At 52.6% G+C, this 6988-nt stretch overlaps 1 pseudogene; it reads left to right on the forward strand.

Annotated features, from left to right (window-relative positions):
• LOC144961797 (large subunit ribosomal RNA) lies at window positions 1-943 on the forward strand (annotated as a pseudogene; the record flags this gene model as incomplete).
• Between the last annotated feature and the right edge of the window lie 6045 nt (window positions 944-6988).

Below are 6988 nucleotides of genomic sequence, written 5' to 3' on the forward strand. Positions count from 1 at the left end.
CGCCTTCTTGCACGTAGGAGGCGTACGAGGTTCAGACGTCAAGCCGCCGTCGCGTCGGGCTCGGGAGTCACCGACTCCCCTCCCGACGCGGTCACGACGGCCGACAGCGACCCTGCCGGGGACAGCCTCGGACGGTGGAGTTTGACTGGGGCCGGTACATCTTCTAAGCGCAGCGAAGGTGTCCCAAGGCGGGGCTCAGCGAGGACGGAAACCTCGCGTGAGCAAAAGGGCAAATGCCTGCTCGACCAGATTTTCAGTACGAATACTGGCCGTGAAAGCGTGGCCTATCGATCCTTTCGACGTTGGGAGTTTCAAGCGAGAGGTGTCAGAAAAGTTACCACAGGGATAAACTGGCTTGTGGGCGGCCAAGCGTTCATAGCGACGTCGCTGATTGATCCTTCGATGTCGGCTCTCTTCCTATCATTGCGAAGCAGAATTCGCCAAGTGTCGGATTGTTCACCGCACCCCAACAGGGAACGTGAGCTGGGTTTAGACCGTCGTGAGACAGGTTAGTTTTATCCTACTGATGAAGCGCCCTTGCCACGGTAATCTTGCTCAGTACGAGAGGAACGGTGAGTTCGGGACCTCTGGTTCGCGCGTCCGGTTCCGTCAGGCCGATGGCGCCAGGCTACGTCCGTGGGAGTACGACTGAACGCCTCTAAGTCGAACCCCGCCCGGTGAGCAAGGGTGAGCTTAGCTAGGGCCCTGAGCGTGCAGGCAACATTAAGCCGGCAACCCTCGGGTTCGTCGGCTAGTGCCGTGACCGGCCCGCTCGTCACGCGCGCTAGATCTGTGGTGCGCGTGGCTGGGTCGGTATCATCCACGTCCGTTAGGGGCAAGAAATCGCGTGCGGACCACATGTATTCCGTCGGGGTGTTGTAAGCGTTAGAGCTGTCCTGGTACGGCGATCCGTTGAGACTAAGCCCCGGACGCTGAGATTTTCCCTCCAGCAGGGTTTGTCTCGGCCACCTTTCCACCGGCACGGCACGGCCCGGCCCGATCGGCCAGCCTTCGAGTCCTTGCTCTGCTCGGCTCGGCATGCTGGCGGTGCGGCGCGCGGCGGCGGCGGGTGCGAGAGTGTCATAACACGTATAAAATACATTTACTTTACTTTACTTTACTTCTTCAAAGTTCTATCTCCTAGAACTTGGAGAATTTTTTTTTCTCTCCACCTGTCCAGAGGCACTAATCCGTCCAGAGGCACTAATCCGTCCAGAGGCACTAGTCCGTCCAGAGGCACTAATCCGTCCAGAGGCACTAATCCGTCCAGAGGCACTTTTAGTTTTCCTTCTTTGCTGTCTGCGAAGTAGAATTCGCCAACTGCATTTTTTTTTTTTTTTTTTTTTTTCAATTTTGTTTTTTCCTTCCTGTCAGTCCCTTAGTAGGCTTCTGCGAAGCGGAATTCGCCAACTGCATTTTATTTAGTCCCTTAATAGACTTCTGAGAAGCGGATTCGCCATTGTCCCTTAATAGGCTTCTGAGAAGCGGAATTCGCCAACTGCATTTTATTTAGTCCCTTAATAGGCTTCTGCGAAGCGAATTCGCCAACTGCATTTTATTTTGTCCTTTACCAGGCTTCTGAGAAGCGGGAATTCGCCAACTGCATTTTATTTAGTCCCTTAATAGGCTTCTGCGAAGCGGAATTCGCCAACTGCATTTTATTTTGTCCTTTACCAGGCTTCTGCGAAGCGGAATTCGCCAACTGCATTTTATTTAGTCCCTTAATAGACTTCTGAGAAGCGGGATTCGCCATTGTCCCTTAATAGGCTTCTGAGAAGCGGAATTCGCCAACTGCATTTCATTTAGTCCCTTAATAGGCTTCTGCGAAGCGGAATTCGCCAACTGCATTTTATTTTGTCCTTTACCAGGCTTCTGCGAAGCGGAATTCGCCAACTGCATTTTATTCAGTCCCTTAATAGACTTCTGAGAAGCGGAATTCGCCAACTGCATTTTATTTTGTCCTTTAACAGCTTCTGCGAAGCGGAATTCGCCAACTGCATTTTATTTTTGTCCCTTAATAGGCTTCTGCGAAGCGGGATTCGCCAACTGTATTTTTTTTTTTTTTATTTCCTTTTTTTTTTTTCATAATTTTTCTTTTTTTTTTTTCGCGTCCCTTAATAGGCTTCTGCGAAGCGGAATTCGCCAACTATATTTTAAACAAATCTGGTCGCTGCGCTAGTTTTCGTTTTGCGCATTAAATTTATTTTTTTTTTTTTAAATTTGGGTCACCTCATTGACATTGACCTCTGCGAAGCGCAATTCGCCAACTGCATTTTGTAGCATTCGTGCGCTGCGCTACTGTTGACATTGCGCGCATTTTCTCTCTCTCTCTCTCTCTCTCTCTCTCTCTCTCTCTCCCTCTCTCTCTCTCTCTCTCTCTCTCTCTCTCTCTCTCTCCCCCTCTTTTTTTTTTTTTTTTTTTTTTCGATTCCTTACTCGCCTTTTGCGAAGCAGAATTCGCCAACTGTACTTTTTTTAATTAATTAATTTATTTTTTTAATATTTGGGGGATTTTTGTTTTTGTTTTCTTTTCTTCCCTTAATAGGCTTCTGCGAAGCGGAATTCGCCAACTGCATCTTTTAAAATTCGGTCGCTACGGTACTCTCAACTTTGTGCTCAGCTTTCACCGTACTCAGAAGGAAAACTAGTAAGTAGTGTTTTCTCCGTTCTGTTCTGTCGTGTCCCGCTCTGCACGTTAGAGTGTTGCTGTTGGCTGTAGACGCGTTGTAAAGCGCTTTGAGCACGATTGCCTGGCTCGGCGCATAGTTGAGTACTCGATAGAAAGTTCTTTACTCGCATTCTCTCCCCGTAATCAGATGTAAAACGAATACCTGGCCGTGAGTAGTGTTTTCTCCGTCCTGTCGTGTCCCGCTCTGCACGCTAAGTGTTGCTGTTGGCTGTAGACGCGTTGTAAAGCGCTTTGAGCACGATTGCCTGGCTCGGCGCATAGTTGAGTACTCGATAGAAAGGTTCTTTACTCGCATTCTCTCCCGTATCAGATGTAAAACGAATACCTGCCGTGAGTAGTGTTTTCTCCGTCCTGTCGTGTCCCGCTCTGCACGTAAGTGTTGCTGTTGGCTGTAGACGCGTTGTAAAGCGCTTTGAGCACGATTGCCTGGCTCGCGCATAGTTGAGTACTCGATAGAAAGGTTCTTTACTCGCATTCTCTCCCCGTAATCAGATTAAACGAATACCTGGCCGTGAGTAGTGTTTTCTCCGTCCTGTCGTGTCCGCTCTGCACGTTAAGTGTTGCTGTTGGCTGTAGACGCGTTGTAAAGCGCTTTGAGCACGATTGCCTGGCTCGGCGCATAGTTGAGTACTCGATAGAAAGGTTCTTTACTCGCATTCTCTCCCCGTAATCAGATGTAAAACGAATACCTGGCCGTGAGTAGTGTTTTCTCCGTCCTGTCGTGTCCCGCTCTGCACGCTAAGTGTTGCTGTTGGCTGTAGACGCGTTGTAAAGCGCTTTGAGCACGATTGCCTGGCTCGGCGCATAGTTGAGTACTCGATAGAAAGGTTCTTTACTCGCATTCTCTCCCCGTAATCAGATGTAAAACGAATACCTGGCCGTGAGTAGTGTTTTCTCCGTCCTGTCGTGTCCCGCTCTGCACGTTAGAGTGTTGCTGTTGGCTGTAGACGCGTTGTAAAGCGCTTTGAGCACGATTGCCTGGCTCGGCGCATAGTTGAGTACTCGATAGAAAGGTTCTTTACTCGCATTCTCTCCCCGTAATCAGATGTAAAACGAATACCTGGCCGTGAGTAGTGTTTTCTCCGTCCTGTCGTGTCCCGCTCTGCACGTTAGAGTGTTGCTGTTGGCTGTAGACGCGTTATAAAGCGCTTTGAGCACGATTGCCTGGCTCGGCGCATAGTTGAGTACTCGATAGAAAGGTTCTTTACTCGCATTCTCTCCCCGTAATCAGATGTAAAACGAATACCTGGCCGTGAGTAGTGTTTTCTCCGTCCTGTCGTGTCCCGCTCTGCACGCTAAGTGTTGCTGTTGGCTGTAGACGCGTTGTAAAGCGCTTTGAGCACGATTGCCTGGCTCGGCGCATAGTTGAGTACTCGATAAAAAGCCTCTTTACTCACATCCCCACATAATAACAATAATAATAATAATAATAATAATAATAATAATATAAAATAATAATAATATAATAATAATAATAATAATAATAATAATAATAATAATTTATAAGGTCTTGGGTTCGATCCTCGTTCGCGCATACTTTACAGAGTTGGGCCACGGTCGGCCAAACGTGCCGGGGTTCAAATCCCGGTTTGGAGCTTTATTCATACGATTTTATCGCCTCGTCGATTCGAGGCTTTACCGCACGGGCGTCCCTGGGTAAGAAGCTCTCGCTACGGCCGAGAAGGACTCTAGCGCCGGACGCTCCCGCGGTAAGCCCTCCGAGGGCCGAGGGAAAAAACTTTGGTCGAGCGCATTTCCTCTACGGAGCGAATTTGAATGAAATAAACCACCACCTATGATCGCACCTGGGACCTCCCCATTGCCGACCGGTTTTGAACTTCGGGCCCTTCCCGTTAGGGCCCTGTACTCGCTTGGCGGAGTGTTAAACGCGTTCCCGCTACTTCGCTAGAGTCGGGCGATCGACGACTCGGGCTCGATCGAGTTGGCCCACGGGCCGGCCAACCCTGCGGGTTCAAATCCCGGTTTGGGAGCTTTATTCATACGATTTTATCGCCTCGTCGATTCGAGGCTTTACCGCACGGGCGTCCCTGGGTAAGAAGCTCTCGCTACGGCCGAGAAGGACTCTAGCGCCGGGACGCTCCCGCGGTAAGCCCTCCGAGGGCCGAGGGAAAAAAACTTTGGTCGAGCGCATTTCCTCTACGGAGCGAATTTGAATGAAATAAACCCACCACCTATGATCGCACCTGGGACCTCCCCATTGCCGACCGGTTTTGAACTTCGGGGCCCTTCCCGTTAGGGCCCTGTACTCGCTTGGCGGAGTGTTAAACGCGTTCCCGCTACTTCGCTAGAGTCGGGCGATCGACGACTCGGGCTCGATCGAGTTGGCCCACGGGCCGGCCAACCCTGCCGGGGTTCAAATCCCGGTTTGGGAGCTTTATTCATACGATTTTATCGCCTCGTCGATTCGAGGCTTTACCGCACGGGCGTCCCTGGGGTAAGAAGCTCTCGCTACGGCCGAGAAGGACTCTAGCGCCGGGACGCTCCCGCGGTAAGCCCTCCGAGGGCCGAGGGAAAAAACTTTGGTCGAGCGCATTTCCTCTACGGAGCGAATTTGAATGAAATAAACCCACCACCTATGATCGCACCTGGGACCTCCCATTGCCGACCGGTTTTGAACTTCGGGGCCCTTCCCGTTAGGGCCCTGTACTCGCTTGGCGAGTGTTAAACGCGTTCCCGCTACTTCGCTAGAGTCGGGCGATCGACGACCGGCTCGATCGAGTTGGCCCACGGGCCGGCCAACCCTGCCGGGTTCAAATCCCGTTTGGGAGCTTTATTCATACGATTTTATCGCTCGTCGATTCGAGCTTTACCGCACGGGCGTCCCTGGGGTAAGAAGCTCTCGCTACGGCCGAGAAGGACTCTAGCGCCGGACGCTCCCGCGGTAAGCCCTCCGAGGCCGAGGAAAAAACTTTGGTCAGCGCATTTCCTCTACGGAGCGAATTGAATGAAATAAACCCACCACCTATGATCGCACCTGGACCTCCCCATTGCCGACCGGTTTTGAACTTCGGGGCCCTTCCCGTTAGGCCCTGTACTCGCTTGGCGGAGTGTTAAACGCGTTCCCGCTACTTCGCTAGAGTCGGGCGATCGACGACTCGGGCTCGATCGAGTTGGCCCACGGCGGCCAACCCTGCCGGGTTCAAATCCCGTTTGGGAGCTTTATTCATACGATTTTATCGCCTCGTCGATTCGAGGCTTACCGCACGGCGTCCCTGGGGTAAGAAGCTCTCGCTACGGCCGAGAAGGACTCTAGCGCCGGACGCTCCCGCGTAAGCCCCGAGGCCGAGGAAAAAACTTTGGTCGAGCGCATTTCCTCTACGGACGAATTTGAATGAAATAAACCCACCACCTATGATCGCACCTGGACCTCCCCATTGCCGACCGTTTTGAACTTCGGCCCTTCCCGTTAGGCCCTGTACTCGCTTGCGGGTGTTAAACGCGTTCCCGCTACTTCGCTAATCGGCGATCGACGACTCGGGCTCGATCGAGTTGGCCCACGCCGCCAACCCTGCCGGGTTCAAATCCCGGTTTGGGAGCTTATTCATACGATTTTATCGCCTCGTCGATTCGAGCTTTACCGCACGGGCGTCCCTGGGTAAGAAGCTCTCGCTACGCCGAAAGACTCTACGCCGGACGCTCCCGCGTAAGCCCTCCAGCTACTTCGCTAGAGTCGGGCGATCGACGACTCGGGCTCGATCGAGTTGGCCCACGGGCCGGCCAACCCTGCCGGGGTTCAAATCCCGGTTTGGGAGCTTTATTCATACGATTTTATCGCCTCGTCGATTCGAGGCTTTACCGCACGGGCGTCCCTGGGGTAAGAAGCTCTCGCTACGGCCGAGAAGGACTCTAGCGCCGGGACGCTCCGCGGTAAGCCCTCCGAGGGCCGAGGGAAAAAACTTTGGTCGAGCGCATTTCCTCTACGGAGCGAATTTGAATGAAATAAACCCACCACCTATGATCGCACCTGGGACCTCCCCATTGCCGACCGGTTTTGAACTTCGGGGCCCTTCCCGTTAGGGCCTGTACTCGCTTGGCGGAGTGTTAAACGCGTTCCCGCTACTTCGCTAGAGTCGGGCGATCGACGACTCGGGCTCGATCGAGTTGGCCCACGGGCCGGCCAACCTGCCGGGGTTCAAATCCCGGTTTGGGAGCTTTATTCATACGATTTTATCGCCTCGTCGATTCGAGGCTTTACCGCACGGGCGTCCCTGGGGTAAGAAGCTCTCGCTACGGCCGAGAAGGACTCTAGCGCCGGGACGCTCCCGCGGTAAGCCCTCC

This window comes from Berghia stephanieae, unplaced genomic scaffold, assembly GCF_034508935.2.
Source record: "Berghia stephanieae isolate SIO BIC M18660-M18661 unplaced genomic scaffold, UCSD_Bste_1.3 scaffold4181, whole genome shotgun sequence".
Classification (NCBI taxonomy): Eukaryota; Metazoa; Mollusca; class Gastropoda; order Nudibranchia; family Aeolidiidae; genus Berghia; species Berghia stephanieae.